The sequence below is a fragment of the Dermacentor andersoni genome, chromosome 7 (assembly GCF_023375885.2).
Source record: "Dermacentor andersoni chromosome 7, qqDerAnde1_hic_scaffold, whole genome shotgun sequence".
NCBI lineage: Eukaryota > Metazoa > Arthropoda > Arachnida > Ixodida > Ixodidae > Dermacentor > Dermacentor andersoni.
In genome coordinates, this window is record NC_092820.1 from 171,801,527 (window position 1) to 171,819,228 (window position 17,702).

Here is a 17,702-nt window from a genome sequence, read left to right on the forward strand (position 1 = left end):
ATTTCGTTCACTGAAAGCACGGTTGAGAGCAGCACGATCGCGACGCGCAAATGTGCTCGTCACGTGATTTTTTTTGTATTTCGCGGGCTTTCTTTCGAGCTCGGAAAAAGAGGTACACGTAAGGTTTTCTTTATGGCGAATAATGGAATGCGGGTTTCTGAAAGTGCTCTCCAACTTTGCGAATCACATTTAGTGTCTAAAGTCAATATTAAAAAATTTAAAAAAATTATCTTAATTACTAGTTAAGTAATTGCGATACAAAAAATTTCCCGTGGTGCGCCAAATGCCTATCACCAATATGCAGTTAGTTTCACTCTCCTGACTCCAATATTTCATTTTTAAACCCTTGGTTCAAGTTAGCTGGGACACCCGGTATAAGGGTTGGTTATATTCTGCACATTTCTCTATCACTTGATTGATAGTGTGAATATGGTCTATTGTTGAGTAGCCTTTACGGAATCCTGCCTGGTCCTTTGGTTGACAGAAGTCTAAGGTGTTCCTGATTCTATTTGCGATTACCTTAGTAAATACTTTGTAGGCAACGGACAGTAAGCTGATCGGTCTATAATTTTTCAAGTCTTTGGCGTCCCCTTTCTTATGGATTAGGATTATCTTAGCGTTCTTCCAAGATTCCGGTACGCTCGAGGTTATGAGGCATTGCGTATACAGGGTGGCCAGTTTCTCTAGAACAATCTGACCACCATCCTTCAACAAATCTGCTGTTACCTGATCCTCCCCAGCTGCCTTCCCCCTTTGCATAGCTCCTAAGGCTTTCTTTACTTCTTCTGGCGTTACCTGTGGGATTTCAAATTCCTCTAGGCTATTCTCTCTTCCACTATCGTCGTGGGTGCCACTGGTACTGTATAAATCTCTATAGAACTCCTCAGCCACTTGAACTATCTCATCCATATTAGTAACGATATTGCCGGCTTTGTCTCTTAACGCACACATCTGATTCTTGCCTATTCCAAGTTTCTTCTTCACTGTTTTTAGGCTTTCTCCGTTCCTGAGAGCCTGTTCAATTCTATCCATATTATAGTTCCTGATGTCCGCTGTCTTACGCTTGTTGATTAACTTAGAAAGTTCTGCCAGTTCTATTCTAGCTGTAGGATTAGAGGCTTTCATACATTGGCGTTTCTTGATCAGATCTTTCGTCTCCTGCGATAGCTTACTGGTTTCCTGTCTAACGGCGTTACCACCAACTTCTATTGCGCACTCCTTAATGATGCCCATGAGGTTGTCGTTCATTGCTTCAACACTAAGGTCCTCTTCCTGAGTTAAAGCCGAATACCTGTTCTGTAGTTTGATCCGGAATTCCTCTAGTTTCCCTCTTACCGCTAACTCATTGATTGACTTCTTGTGTACCAGTTTCTTTCGTTCCCTCCTCAAGTCTAGGCTAATTCGAGTTCTTACCATCCTGTGGTCACTGCAGCGTACCTTGCCGAGCACGTCTACATCTTGAATGATGCCAGGGTTCGCGCAGAGTATGAAGTCGATTTCATTTCTTGTCTCACCATTCGGGCTCCTCCACGTCCACTTTCGGCTAACCCGCTTGCGGAAAAAGGTATTCATTATCCGCATATTATTCTGTTCTGCAAACTCTACTAATAATTCTCCTCTGCTATTCCTAGAGCCTATGCCATATTCCCCCACTGACTTGTCTCCAGCCTGCTTCTTGCCTACCCTGGCATTGAAGTCGCCCATCAGTATAGTGTATTTTGTTTTGACTTTACTCATCGCCGATTCTACGTCTTCATAAAAGCTTTCGACTTCCTGGTCATCATGACTAGATGTAGGAGCGTAGACCTGTACAACCTTCATTTTGTACATCTTATTAAGTTTCACAACAAGACATGCCACCCTCTCGTTAATGCTATAGAATTCCTGTATGTTACCAGCTATTTCCTTATTAATCAGGAATCCGACTCCTAGTTCTCGTCTCTCCGCTAAGCCCCGGTAACACAGTACATGCCCGCTTTTTAGCACTGTATATGCTTCTTTTGTCCTCCTAACCTCACTGAGCCCTATTATATCCCATTTACTACCCTCTAACTCCTCCAATAACACTGCTAGACTCGCCTCACTAGATAGCGTTCTAACGTTAAACTTCGGGAATGAATACCCCTAAACTGGTATCTTGAGAATTCGTTTAAAGTTAATGTGTCTTGCGAACTTCGTAAATTTCAATGTGTCCTAATGTAATTAGTCAAATCGAGGGCTCAAATCCCAGCTGCTGCGGCTGCATTTTAATGGGGTTGACATGCAATAACGCCCGTGCATCGTGCGTTGAGAGAGAGAGAGAAAGAATACACGTAATGCGAAGTTTGTGGGATTGTTCCCCACCTGCGGCAAGTTGTTTTTTCATCCACTTTCATTTCCATCAATTTATCGTTTCTTTATTTCATTTATTAAGCATAAGTAATTTCCCCTTTGTTGTCCTCGGTGTAAGTGTTTGTTGGTTTCCTATGATATGACTAATGAAAATCGGGCCCCTCGGTTAACCCCCTTTCTTCACACCCTAAGAGTATGAGTTATAGACACCCTAAGAGTATGAGTTATAGACACATTTACACCTTTTTCACTTTTGAAACATTTGCACCTTTTTCGCTTTTAAGGGCCTAAATTAGTTTACAGTGTTTACAGATTTTTATAAGCAAACAATGAGCGCAGTGAACGTGGCGTTTTTGCAGACGAGTTCCTAGGTGAGCTGGCCATACTTTTCCGCCAATAACAGGAGCTTCAGATAACTAATAAACACAATTTATTTCTTAACTTTTGTTATTAGTGCTTAGGGGGCATGTGTCTAAATGACAAATTTGGAGGCAGTGACCCCCCCCCCCCCCCCATTTTTCAGCAGCACTTAAGTTCTGCAAGATATCATGAAAATCGCACCTAAATCGAGATATTCATAATCAGATTCCGAAGCTTCATCGAGGCAATATCGAGACTGAGCGCATCCCGCTGTACGTCAGACGGCAACGCCCCGTAAGAAGTGCGGAGCGAAGTTTGAACGATAGGGGACGATAGCATGCCGCGGCAAAGGCTGACCCGGCACTCAGCCGCTCATGCTTGTCGGGCAGCTGTGGCCTGGCCGAGACGCTCAGTTTCCACCTTCCTCGCGCTTGTCGTCACGGACAATTTCGGAATGATGCGATAGCGCGGCTGCCTTTTTCTGCGCTTCCGCAGCGCTCGGCTTTGAGGATTCAGACTTTTGAAAGTTCAATTTGTGTGTCTACAATAACGTGTTCCATCATTTTACAATAAAACGTTTTAGAGATATAGGTCAATTGTTTAAGGATGACTGTTCTTTTTTTCTGGCTTGTAAAATGGGAGCACATTGCCAACTGTCGACTGATACGGCAAGCTTGTTTGGTCGAAAGATTTCTGGAAAGCTTTAGTCAAGAATCTGAATAATGGACTTGTAAATTTCGTTTGTTTCAAAACTTTAGAATTGATGTTGTCTACACCACATGATGAGGACATTTTCAAATTGTCAATAATATTCATAAGACCCGCAGACTGAAACAAAAGAGGTTGCATTGGTAAGCGATTGGTACTTGCAACATCGTGAAGTGCAGAAAAATTCACAGAAAATAATTACGAAGGGTCCACCGTGGTTGCTATGCAAAAATGCGTGTAGTATTGTTTGGGAGGTAGTTATTTGTGGCAGTTTGCTGCACTATTTGTTATAGGTGGTGCCTCTTAGCCCGGACCTTACCCGTATACGGTGGCGAACTGGTACTTCGTGCGCCACTTCAATGACCAGTTCTGAACCTTATGCAGCGTCTGGTACTGGTACTGGCATGCAGTTTTTACCCCCATGTTAGCCTCTACTGTCTTCGGAATCAGCCCGCGTAAACCACTAGACAGTTACAACAATATCGCGGTTAGTTCTTAAATAAAGTTCAACGCTTTAAAGCTTTTAAACTAGGCTCGACCAGTAATCTCAGTCATCGCTTGTGTGATTACGGTAATTTCGCGTTTAGAAGGCATAGCCGCCAAGACAAAATTGTATTTCACTGGAATCGTATTTTCGTCCAAAAGCATCCATAATTTAGGATGAATTTCAATTCATGGATATTTGGGAGCTAGCCAAGAAAACGAGGACCGTTCTAAATTCTCGCGGAAGTTGTTGCTTCCGTTTTTACTTTAAAATTTCAGAATTCAAAGCTGGAAGTTCGGAGAAAGCTAGACAGAATAGGCAGCTGTCAATGCCCTGTGCGGGATTATTTGAAAACCATGTATGTTGAAAGTTTGAATGTTATTAACGGTTGAATAGTTCTGAGTTGGGCACACATTACAAAAATAAAGTACGCAATGTAATCACAAGGCAGTGCGACCGTGTTGCGATGCCAACAAACGATGCAAAAGTGACTTCAGCAGTTCAATGGAAATGGCAGGCCTTGATATTTTCACTCGCCCGATGATTCGGCTATCGGCTGCACTTTCACACTTGATGTCTCGAACGTCACAACTTTGACGCAGAAAGGCCTTGTCACTTGTTTTCAACCACGGACTTTTCTCGGGATGTCGAGCCACATTGAAATGCATCCTCCCTGTTTAGGTTGGAGCGAGCGTGACGTTTCGGTGTCATCGGGCGTCAAATCTATCGACGTGTGTACGCAAATGTACGATGCTGGACGAAAAGGAAGAATAAATCAGAGAATGAAGAAACGAAGCCATGGTTCTGAAACAGAGCGTAAACGCGGCAAATACTCAAGATAAAAATGCGTTCATCTCACGCAAAGATGCAATGCGCCAGCTCGAGCTGCCCTACCCTGCTGGTATTTTCTTTTGTTGCGCCGACCTTTCATCCAAACAACGTCGCGCATACTCCCGAAGGCGCGTGGGGTCGTTTCGTTCCCCGCTTATGGGCATGCATTACGCTTATTGCGCATCCGCTTGCCATCGCCGTGGCATGTGCGTCACTTTCTGGGCCAAATATGAATGGCGATGATTAGAAACAGCGCTGGCAGTCAAAACGGGGCCCCTGGGAGCCGAACGTCCGTCCCAATCACACCGGTATGGCGTCTCTGCGGGGCTGCTGCTGTCGGGTTGGGAAGTGACAACGAAGCAGCGCTTTGTCACGAAGGCCGCTATTTGGAGGGAAGTATAGCGTGTGTGTGTGTGTGTGTGGAAGGGGGGGGGGGGTGCGGCGTCTCTGTGACAGCTATATGAGCAGACTAAAAACAAACGGTATCGTCTCTGAGCTCAGAGGGAGAGATGAACGATGGCACCACACAGCAGCTGTCTGACCTAGGCATGTCACTAAGCTGCGCGTGATGCGACTGCTTTCGGGACCGACGAAAGAAATGCAATGATCATCAAAGTGACGAGAGGTGGGGAAGGGGGGGGGATAAATGGCGTTTATGCAAGAGCTTTTGAAGCTGTGCCGTGGAAATCACTTTCAATTTCCATTGGTGTAATGGCGGGTTCATTGTAAGGTTGTGTTCGCAAGAAGTGAGTTGGCCGAACTTCGGCACTTGCGAGAAATCCAGATAGCTGAAAATATTGATGTTTCTCTTTCTTATTGTATCATCAGTCACCTTAGTGTACTTTCAAGGACGGAGTGTGGTATGGTATTTGTGTGCTGCACGCAAATAAACGAGAGTAAAGGGTCATTGATTGATAGTGCGTAAGTTTCCTTTTATACTGCAAGATCAAAGAAGGAGCTGATGACCCCGTAGTAGTGTACTGAGTGGGAGCAATCTCGAATAAGCTTAACGTTTATATGATTCAACTAACTGAAATGAGCATGCTGAGATGTATTAAGGCATAAGAAGAAGACACACATAGGCGACCACAGCATTTGCCTGAAGGCGACTTTTATGGCACTGACATTATGCAGGCAGTAATTCGCATGTAGAAGTAATGTTTGTGTGGACTCCCGGTGCGGCCTCTTTCCAAATGTTGGCTAGCCGCTTAGGTGGCGATTGTATATAGACTGGTAACAGCTATCGTGACAGCTAAACTCAAAGTCCCACAATACTGTTACTAGAACAAAGGGTGTGCTTTGTCATCACGTTTTCTTGTTCAAGTTGGGAGCAGGTAAGGTCAGTGCGATCGTAAAGATAAGGTTGGGAGGGGCAGGAACATTTGTATAGTTTGTATAGGCTGTTCTTTTTTGACATCTCAACTGTAGTATCACTTATTTTTCACACTACATTATTTTCTCTTACTAATTTTAATTCAGGGCAGCGTTATGCGGGCACTGGTATTACGCAAAATGTCGGTGAACGAAATGGGTGCAGCCACCCAGTAAATACTTTTGGGCGGGTCGATTGCATACCAGATCGAAGATACGGGATCTCTTAAGTGTCGCGAGCACATAAAATAACTCTGCATAGAGCCTGACGCAATCTTGCATCAATCAGGTGTCATGAGTACCGAGGTATATCCGGATAGCCTTTGTCGCTTCAGATGGTACGGCAGCGTTCTTCGAAGCAGCATGTTTGACACTGCCTGGCTTGCTGCGCAGGTACTGTTGCTGTTCCGACCGCTGCCTGAGCTCACGTGGCCTCCCTTTCCTGGATGGGTATGCTTTGCTGAAAATGAACAACCCACGCCTGGATGAAAATCCACTTCACCACCAGGCCTTTATCTCGACATCGGTATAAAGCAGCCGAACACCCTTCGTCGCTTCAAAAGATGGGGCAGCATTCTTCAGGTTGTTCAGGTTAGTTATCATTATCTATACTCAACATTCATAATTAGCTTCTGCTGCTCTCGTGGTGCCGTGCCCTCAGAAATGCGTTGACATTGTGGTTGGCTGTTGGTGAGTCCTTTTATTGTTGCTTTGCGGTAACGTAGAAAAAGAAATCTTCGACCTTCTCAACTGGAAGATTCAGGAACGATAATGCTTGCAAAATTAAAGGAACTAAAGGAATTGCAAAAGCGAAGTGACGCAACACTCGGTGAAATGAGCGCTAAGCTGTCCTTGCTAGATCAAGCACTGAAGGTTTCTAAGGAACATGTAGAAAAGATAACGAAACTGAAGAGGATGTGCGATGCTTGGAAGGGATCTTATTGAATGTTGAAAGGAAGGACCAAATGAAGCAAGGGCTGTTCTTGAAGAGCGGGCTGTTAAAAGCGCTTGCAAGGACAGGCTTGTCTTGTCTGCTCACTCTGTACAATGCATTCACAAGATTGGAAAGATTCGCGGATGTCGACCTCGAAGAGTTATCGCGCGATTTTAAGACTACAATGAAAAGCTAGAAATTCTGAAAATTTGTTACAATTTGTTAGAATCGGACGTTTGAATTTCGCATGAATATTCCCAAGCAAGACTACAGATAAGGAAGAAACTGTGGCAATCAATAAGCACTGATAAAAAACATGGTGATAAAGTGAAGCTTGTTTACGACAGGTTGCAAGTCAATGTTAAAGCTTATTAATAGGATGGGGAAAACAACTGCACGATCCTATTGCGCGGCGAGGGCAGTTCACAAGATCACGCCCTGGTAACGAAAGATTTGATCAAAAAAAAAAAAAAAAGACCCTGTGAATTGTATGCTTCACCGCACAAAGTATGTGCAGTAAAAAAAAAACAGCTGGATCCCGTCCTGCTTTCGTTTGACCAGCACATAGCCATCATTACGGGGACATGGCTGCACTCGGCTATTACTGACGACTGCATAATTCCTCCTGCTTATACCTGTTATCGCAAAGATCGCCCAAACAAAGGCGGGGGCGTCTTGGTTTTCGTAAAATCTGTATTGTAATCTACGTTATTAGCTCGTATCAAGGATCATCGAGAGTCGTTCTCCAGGGTGGAGTTTACTAATAACCTGCTAGATAATTAAGGGGCTTTCATGAGCGTTGGTGCTGTTCAGAAACAAGGCTCCGATGTTCTACGTGACATAACTTTAGCGTATAACCGCACCCAGACTTTTCTTTGTCCGACAAAAATCAGTGCTTCTTGGCCTCCTACTGTAGTGGACTTGGTCTTCCGTCCTCCATGCGTGAATGATTATACTACAGAAGTGCATGAAGGTATGTTAGATCACAAAGTGATTTATTTTACTTGTACTCTCCCTCGGCCATCTGCTACTCGGTAATCTAAAGCAGTTACCGTTGAAACTATTCTGCTACTAACGGCTTATAGATCAGAAATTATCTGGAGGAGGCACTGCTAACATTTGGCGATGGTGATGGCTATGGTGATGTTAATTAAGTGCGGACAAAATTATAGTCCCACTGCCTAGTATGCATTGAAGATTTTCTATCGAATTAAAGAAAAAGAATTTCACAGTACCTATCCTTGCCTCAACAGAGAGAGAGAGAGCGAACTTTAATAAGCACCAGCAGTTCAGTCGGCTGGACCTAGGCCTCCCACGATGGGACGTCGAGGTCTTGCCTCTTCGCCGCTTCGTAGGCCTGCTGGGTCGCCCAGAGTTGGTCGTCGAGATGGGAGCTGCGCAGGGCGGCGTGCCATCTCGACGAGAGGGTCACGGGATTAAGGTCTTGGTATTGTTGTTTGCACTCCCATAGCATGTGGGGGAGTGTTGCCGATTCAGTTTTACAGACCTTGCACGTCTGGCTCGGGTAGATGTCGGGGTATATAATGTGATAGCGTGTGAGGGAGGGGTATGTATTCGTCTGTAACAGGCGAAGGGTGGTTGCCTGTGCCCTGTTTACCTTGCGGTGAGGGGTGGGGAAGGTTCTTCTTGCGAGGTAAAATGACTTTACAAGGTGTAAGGCGGTCGCGTCCTGCGGGTGCACCTGCACCGTCTCCGGCACGGTTGACTAGTCCTCGTGCTACGGAGTGTGTAACCTCGTTGAGATTGGTGAGGTGCGGGTGGACAACGCCGGCGTGTGCTGGGATCCAGACGAGGGCGATATGATTTTCAGACGAATGCGGGGCTTGCCGTACGATACGGAGTGATTGATGAGAAATACGACGTTTGATGTAGTTGTTGGCTGCTGCGCGAGAATCGCTCAGTATGGTGTGACAGGCTGGGTCAAGAGTGGCCAGGGCGATGGCCACTGCCTCGGCCGTCTCGGCATTTTCGGTAATGATGCTGGCAGCATGTCGGAGCAAGTCGCCTGCTGTGGTAACCGCCGCAAAGCGCCGTCCATCTTGGTACTCAGCTGCGTCGACGAAGGTGACGCCCGCGGTGTTGGCGTAAGCTTTGATGAGGGAAGTAGCTCGTGCCTTCCTGCATTCTTTGTTGTAGTCTGGGTGCATGTTTTTCGGAATAGGGTCGGCGTGTATGCATTGCTGAATGTCGCGTGGTATTGGGTGTTTGTCTCCATGTTGACGGTGGTAGGTGATATTAAGCTTGTTTAGAATGCTGCGGCCCGTTTCCGTGAGAGTCAGCCGCTCTAGTTGAGATCGACGTTGGGCCTCGATTAACTCGTCTAGCGTGTTGTGGATACCTAATTGTAGTAGAAGTTCCGTGCTGGTTTAGTTTAGTCTTTTCAGCTTTGTACCAGTTGAGAAAGGGCGCAACATAAGTAATGTGACAGACGATAAAAGATTGGACAAGGCGGATGAGGCTTTCTTCCTTCATACCCCCTCGCCTGTTGGTCACTCGTTTCAGCAGTCTGGATGTATTGGCGGTCTGTCGAAGGATCTTTGAGGCAGCCGTAGAGTTAGCTCCGTTGGCTTCTATGGTCATACCAAGAACGCGGATGCAAGGGACCACGGGTATAGGTCTGCCATCCCTCAGGTTGAGCTCTATTTCCTCGTATTGGCGTTTAGTCGTGGAGCCCCGCGGGGGGCGTCCACGGAGTGTGGGGCGGTATAGGAGAAGCTCCGACTTTTCAACGGAACAGCGGAGTCCCGTGCCTTCAAGATAATTTTCTACGACGTCAATGGCGAATTAATTCACTTAAAGAGTAGGATAAAGCGACACCTTAAGCAGGCGTGACATGGTCATTCGGGAACGTAGCAATAAACTGCGATGGCAACTAAAGGATGAGGGAGCACTACTTTACAGAAGCTTTAGGCCGCTTTTCCTCTGAAAGCTCAGGCAGATTTTAATGGGTAAGTATTCTTAGGCGACTCACCCAGGATATGTGTCCGTCGATCTGTCTGTCTGTCTGTCCGTGACGCGTAACACGATGCGTTCCATAAAGAAAAAAGGAACAATAAATTCGAAAGGAAAAAAAGATTCCTCAGCGATTACGATGCTCCCTAATGCGAAGTTTTTCAGAAAGAAAGTGCGAACACGAGAACGTCTCTCTCGCGCGGAGCGCATTCTCATGCGCATTGTCTACGGGCGGCGGCGCGGGCGAAGTCGCACATGCGATGTGGGTCCGAAGCGTACGCCAGCGCTTCCTTTCCATATATGGCATCGGTGGACGCACTCGCCCAGCGCTCTCCGCATGCCTTAGTAGTGGCGTCATCGGTGCACTACGGCGCACGCTACTATGGCGCCATATCATGGTCTCGTGTGGCACTGTTCCTTCCTTCTCACCTTTTCGTCATACTCTCCTCCTCCACTTTCCACCTCATAATTTCACTGCAGCCTGCTTCTCCGCTTTCCTCCTCACGATCTCTTCACTATTGCCGTCCTTCATCGCCCGCAGCGCTCCGCGTTGCTTTTTCATCCTTCGCTGTGCTCGTTCACTCGGTTACGCCGAGGGACGCCAACGCTCAACGCAGAAACGGGCACCTAAAAAGTTTAGCTCTAAAACATTGGCGGTGGTTAGTTTTGAACCTACGACCCCATGCTCAGAAGCCGAGTGCGTCACCCACTGGGCGCAACGCCCACTTTATTTTTCCTGCATGGTATTTATTACAATGAATGAAATGATGTATGTACAGGAACTATGTACAATATTATGAGCACCAGGTAGTAGTACAACGAAAGTACAAAGAAAGCGTCACTCAAAGTAACACCTTCCATCACAACAAAAACTTGAAACGAGAAGCTAAACACCTAATCAAAAGTGTGTATCATTCCCGTTGAGATTCATTTTGATCGTAAATGTCCTTTAAGTGCGCAATAATTTGAAAGAAATGCATTCTTGAAGAAATTGTTCTTTGTTTCCGCCGCCGTTTTATTGACCAACATGCATTCGATTACCAGGACATGGTGTACTTGCAAGAGTGCGCAAAATGCCACTTCCCCCTTCTACAGAAACATTTTTTTGCTAATTACTCAGTGAAACCGTGCCAATTAGGACGTGGCTTCGCAAAAAGAATAGTTTCGTTTCGTCAATTAACGGTCGCTTTTGTAACGTGACTGAAACTATTAAACACTGTTTTATTGGTTCTAAAGATGTCATTTTATTCTGGTGTTGACCTCCATAGAAATTTGCAGAAATGTTTTGATCTAAATTCTCACAGTATCCGATATCTTGTTGTTCCATGTGATGGCGTTCCCCTCGTTATGTTATTACTAATAGGCCTGCATAGCCTATGGAAAACTCGTATGCGCGACCTAAATTCAGTATAGGCTAAACGCCCATACTTGCAGAAGGTGAATATATCTGAATCATATGAATCTATTGTACTGGAAGCTTAAAACAAGAGAGAGAGAGAGAGAGAGAGAGAGAGAGAGACAGAGAGAGAGAGACAGCTCTTTATTAGAAAAACATAGAAATTTGCCGGCGCGTATATAACCGCTGACATGCTAATCTGTATAGGGATGGGGAATGGGATTGAAAGATTTCAGAAGAGAGTGGGAGAAAAAAGAGGATAAAAATAAATATCGAATGTCCGAGTGGACCTGATACTAATATTTACAGGTGACATGGCGGGTAAGTTTAGGCTTTTGTATATAAGGTGTGCAATTTTTAAAGCTTTCCTATTTGACCAATTTCTGACAGGTATTTGAACAATAAATCCAAAACCCGTCGCTGTTTTGAAGGGCAGGGCATTGGACCTAAGCTGCTCGGTAGCGTTAACGGTTCGTGGCAAATCATATCCATTTGTTGCTCAAAAAATTGTCTCTCGTCGCGGTACGCGGGGCATTCTAATAATATGGGCTCAATTGTCTCTAAGTTGCGACAGTTATCACAGTATATGGGTTAGTGGTAAGCCCTATGCTGTATAGATAATTCTTCGTGTATGCCACGTTCAGTCGAAGACGATGGTACAATGTCTCTAAGGGTCGAGGATGTGGTCATGGAATTTTCGGTCTCATTTCTGGGTCAGTGTAACGCAGGAAGTTATCTTGGTGAAGCGGCAGATTCTAGTTACGGTCTTTTTCTTGATAGGCATATTTTTTTGCCATGTTTGAGGCGTCGGCTTTTGTAAAAAATGTTCTTTTGAACTTGCGGTATTGGAGTCCATTTCTGGCAGCTTCATCCGCTCTTTCATTCCCCGAAATGCCGGCATAGCCAGGTATCCACTGGAACTTTATGCAATGCCCAGCAATCTTAGCCCTGTGGTGAAGATAAGCAATGTCAAATGCTGCAGGTTGACTATTGCAACGCTTGTGCCTGTTCCGCATACTTTGTAGGGCTGCTTTTGAATCTGTGAAAATCACCCCTGTCTTTGGCGGCTGCTGGCGAAGTACATATACAAGGGCCTCCTTAATGCCATATAGCTCCGCTGAAGTAGATGATGTCGCTCGCTCAAGACGAAACGAGAATAGTTGCCCTCTAGAGGGAACAAAAAGTCCGCATGATGAACGATGTGGAGTTGTAGAGCCATCTGTGAAAATGCGCGTTGCGGCTGCGTATTCCTTCTGCATATATTCCAAAGCTATCTGATAAGTCGCTGCTTGAGGCATTTTCTTTTTCGCACTGATTCCAGGTATATATGGCACGATTTCCAGTGGGGACAGTGTCCATGGTGAAATGTTTCGTGGCATAATTTGTGGCGCCTGAGCAGGAATCGAAATAGATATGCTTCCGACGGCCTGCCCAAAGGTAGATGTAGCACGGATTCTAGAAATATCCTTTAAAAAGTGAGTCTTCGTATGAATGACGTGACGGAGGTGAATCCGAAGTGTCTCCTGCGACGATAGCACTTCGAGAGGCAGGCATCCAGCTTCTGCTACAGTTCCTGAGCGGGACGACCCCTTCGGAAGGCCAAGACATACGCGAAGGCAGTTGTTTCGTGCTGCCTCGAGTTTTCTCTTGCTTGTGGGAGATATTTTGTGCAGGATCGGGAGGTAATATCGTAGTGTTCCGTTGACGTAGGCCTTATGGAGGAGCACCATTGATCGGAAGTTGCTGCCCCACTGTGATCCGGCTAAAAATCGGAATACATGCGACGCCGAGGAAATCTTCTCACTCAGTTTTTTTCACTTGGCGCGACCATGTAAGGTTCCTATCGATCGTCACTCCAAGAAACCTTTGCGTCTTGACGTATGGAAGGGCACGACCACCCAACACTAGTGGGTACTTTTCCATGCACCTCCGCGTGAAAGCCATGGCAACGCTTTTGTCGGGGGACAATTTCAGACCCCTTGGATTTAGGTAGGCCGATATATTTGCTAGCGCTCTCTGGAGACGTTGTTGGGTGGTACGTTGTTGGATGGTACCGCGGCCAGTTCCGTTGGCACGGAACTGGCCGTGGATGTATGCAGTACCGCTCTCGAGTCTGATGCCACTCTACCCGAGAGATCGCTCATTGATGCACCGGACCTGGCTCGGCTGTTACAGTTCTGTTTGTCAAATACGTACTTTACGTTCCAAGAGTGTTTCTACAAACGGGTCCACGGAACGGCTATGGGAGCTTCCATATCGGTAACCGCCGCTGACTTGACAATGGAAGCACTTGAAAGTCGAGCACTCGCTTCGTTCAGCCCTGCTCCGAAGGCATTCTTTCGCTATGTGGACGACTGTTTCTGCATCATTCATAAAGAAGCAGTTCAGTCGTTCACTTCACACCTGAGCAGCATGGAAGCAGCGATCCAGTTCACGGTAGAAGAGGAAGTCGACGGCAAGCTTCCGTTCCTTGATATGCTGATTGAAAGAAAGGGGCCTACTTTGTCGTTCGCAGTTTACAGAAAGCCAACTCACACAGGACGCTACTTGCACTTCGCCTCCTTGCAACCTGCTTCTCACAAAAGGGCAGTGGTTTCGACGCTCCTACGACGCGCGGAGAAAATCTGCACGAGGCAAGAAGACTACGCAGCCGACGTAAGCGTGGTACGGCGGGAACTATCAGCCTGTGGTTACCCGTGCTCTTTCTTGAATGCTGTCGAACGACAAATGGCACGTCCGCAGTTACCCCATGCTGCCTCTAGTCAAAAGCGCGCCGGAATACCCTATGTGGCGACGCCTTTATCTTGAGTCCCTCATGATCCAGACTACGCCACACACTCTGAACAGGAACGATGGCAATCTGCCGTCAGTGTATGCGCGCTGCCTGCGTCACGTGTTCTAGACTATTTAAGCGAGCTGCTCGAGCACTTTCGTTTATTTTACCTGTGAACAAGGCTCCCGTGTGGGAGCCGAAACGTCTTGTTTTCTTTTAAGTCTTTATTTGGTCGGCGAAGTGCCCCGGGTTTTTTACCTTTTAACCACCGTTGATAATGGTTCGACGCGGATAGACAAGGTGCTAAAGAGCGATAGGCGCTTACAATGGTCAGAGGAATTCTGATAAGGTTGATAAGGACCGATGAGGGTGATAAGGATGGATCGAGTCCAAGAAGGTTGATAGCGACCGATAAAGGTTGATAAGGGTTCATACTGTCAGATCAAGTTTGATAAGATTTATAATGACACCGGGCTGCCTGGATATGAGGAAGTTGCACAATGCTTACAACTGCAGTGGAGTTTCTGCATATTTTTTTCGCTACTTGTCAGACCGAGAAAACCAACTGTCGGTCACATCACGGTACGCGATAACACAATCACCGACAACGGAGAAATAGCAAATGCGTTCAACACGTAGTCCCAAAGTGTGCTCTTTAAATCTACCGAGCGGCACGAGGCCTTACCCGAGGAAGAAAGTAGTGACGCGATTACCGTATCATTGAAATGTGTTGTGCAGCTGCCATTACGACTTGACCATAAAAATGCATGTGCACACGATAAAATCCCAGCTGCCTTCCTTAAAATGTATGCAGAATTGTTGGCTAAGTTTCTAGAACACATATTTAGTAAGTCAGTAGGCACCCCCAATTCCTGTGTGGAAAGAAGGTGTCGCCGACAAGAAATATCCAATTATAGTCCAGTATCGCTTACGTGTATCCGTTAAAAAACTTTAGGGCATATCACAGCTAAATAGCTTTACCATGCATTTTCTTCATAAAAAATATGTAGCTACTAAAGTTCAGCATGGCTTTCAGCGGGGATTTTCTAGCACTACTCTATTACTGCTACAGCTGATGAACTTGCGTGAATACCTGATAGTGGCAGTCAGGTTAATCTGATTTGTTTTCTTACGTCAAAGCTTCGGACAGTGTACCATACGGTAAGCTAACGATGAAAATTAAATTTATCTGAATTCCTTCACACTTAATCATTAGGGGTAATGCTTACTTAGCGAAGCGTAAGCATTACGTCAATATCGACGCTTCTTATTTCACTTCTCTTGATTTGTTTTCAAGTTTTTCCTAGAGTTCGGTTTTAGGACCAATGCTACTTAACATTTATCTTAACAATCTTGTACAAGCACTGGAAGTCAATTTATCAATCATACTATAAACTTTGTCTATAAACTTTGCTAAAAATGTCCACCTAAGCATCACTATCAAGATTAACAAGTTGGCTTTAACATACAACATTGGAGAACAATTCCTCAGGCAAGTAGAATAATTCAAGTATTTGTGTGTCGCCTTAACTTCAACTTTGAAATGGACGGAGCACATTGATCATATGTGCTGTGCGGCACGAAGTAACCTAGGTGTCTCAAAACACAAACTGAAGAATTCGACTAGTTCACTTCGACTGAAGGCACAGAAAACAATGATTAGACCGGCTCTAGAGTGCGTGAACGGGGTGTGGAGACCCTGGCTCGTGGGACAAATAAAAAATTGAACACAATCAAAGATTATCCGTCCGATTCGTATGCAATCGTTATAAACGTCATGACGCTCCAACAGCTATGTTATAAATAGCGAATCTTGAATCTCAATAAGAAAGGATAAAGGTAGCCAGGCTCAAGATGATTCGTTCTATATACTTTGGTAAGCTGGGAATTCGACCTGAGGATCTCTTCGACAAAGATACAAGAGCATCCCGCCACAAATATATGCATAATCTTAAACCGATTTTCGCACGCACCAATGTGTGTCAATACTCCTCTTTCCGAAAAGAACCGCCGAGCGGAATGCGATGCCAAAATGTTATCGGTTTCTTATGACTCTTGAGTGAATTGCATTGTGCTGAAGTTGTATCTCATTTTTGAATTATCGTGGATATTGTATTATTCTTCATTTGAAATTTAACAATTTGGTAATTGGATAATTGGTTCGCTATATGTATTAAATAATAAATAAATAAACGCGTCGTCGCAAACACTTGCAAGGACTTGCAATAGCTTCGCGGAATGATCCAAGAGAATGAGAATGAGCGCAAGCTAGGTACATGTACTCAACTTCAAGCTTATTCACCTTTTTACAAGAAATAATCATGAATGGCACCAAAGCATTACAGTCGGCTAGGCGACCACGCCGACTGATGTGTCTGCTATACGGCAGCTTTCAAGCGGGTAAAAATGGGCTCGAACAAGTTCTTGTGTGCCAAAAGCAGGCGAAGGAGAACAGTAATCAATGCGAGTAGGAAAGTGTGACGGTGAAAACTAGGTGCAAAGTGAGCCCAGTGGTGTGAAAGAGCATGCCAAGGCAGTCACGCAGCATGCCTGCCGAACAGTAGAGCGAGCTGCTGGCCTGGCACGGTGACACGCAACACTCCCGTTAGTACCGACCGCAGAGATACGCATGTTTACGTACTCGTTTTTTCTTCTCGGCATTTCATTTTTTTTCAGTTCCCGAAAAACGCTGAAAAGCAAGTCGCACCACTGCATAGAACCGGAGTGTCCGTGTGGCGCTTTCTCAATACGAACAAGAAAATGTAAACACGCGAAGGCGATGAGCCAGTGATAAGGGGACCGGTCTTTACGCAGCCTCCCTCTTCCTCGGATAGAGTTATCACCGCGGCCCGCGGCGGCACTGTTACGACGCGCTGTTCTAGACCGTGGTCACGCCATCTGGGCATTGCGAGTCCGTTGCTTCTAAGCTTTTTCCTGCACTTTTTACATGGCCGGCGTATGTTTGATCCATTTAGAAATGTGACAGATGCCGTTCCGGACTCCAGCGTCGGATCCTCCCAGTCCTCCTCGCTTCACGATACAATATCCTTGCTTCTGGCTGACTCATTATTTTTGGCGTTCTTTTTGTGCATGAAAGTTTGTGTCGCACAATTCTCTTAGTAACAGCACAAGGGGAATATATTCTCGGCTGGGCTACCAGCCAGGAATGTCGATGTTGATTAGTTTTTTTTTCTTTACAAAGATGTTTCCATAAAAGGCAGCGGCGATTTTGTTACGCCAATGAATGATAACGCAAAGCAAAACGCACACTGTCAACAACTTGCGATACTGACACAGATTTTGAACCATCAGGAGTTTATATAGTAACAAGTGTCTATGCGATAGTGCTATTGCATCTAGCTATTCTCATAAAGCCTGAATTTCGACTGAGGATAGGACTGATGACCGGCATGGCCAAGGAAACCTGACATTTACTTATGGTGCGCCAGGTGGAAGGTGAAACTGAACGCAGAGAAAACCGTTTTTGCAAAACATAACCAAGAAAACAACTTACCTGTCGTTTACTAAACTTACCAATCTT

At 45.5% G+C, this 17,702-nt stretch overlaps 1 long non-coding RNA gene across 2 annotated transcripts in view; it reads left to right on the plus strand.

Moving 5' to 3' along the window:
* Positions 1 to 17,702, plus strand: part of LOC140219368 (uncharacterized) — a 314,942-nt gene that overhangs the window by 193,683 nt on the left and 103,557 nt on the right. For both annotated transcript variants that reach the window (XR_011895579.1, XR_011895580.1), the window contains exon 2: positions 6,479 to 6,676. This is a non-coding gene — a long non-coding RNA (uncharacterized lncRNA). The remainder of the gene's footprint in view (positions 1 to 6,478; positions 6,677 to 17,702) is intronic.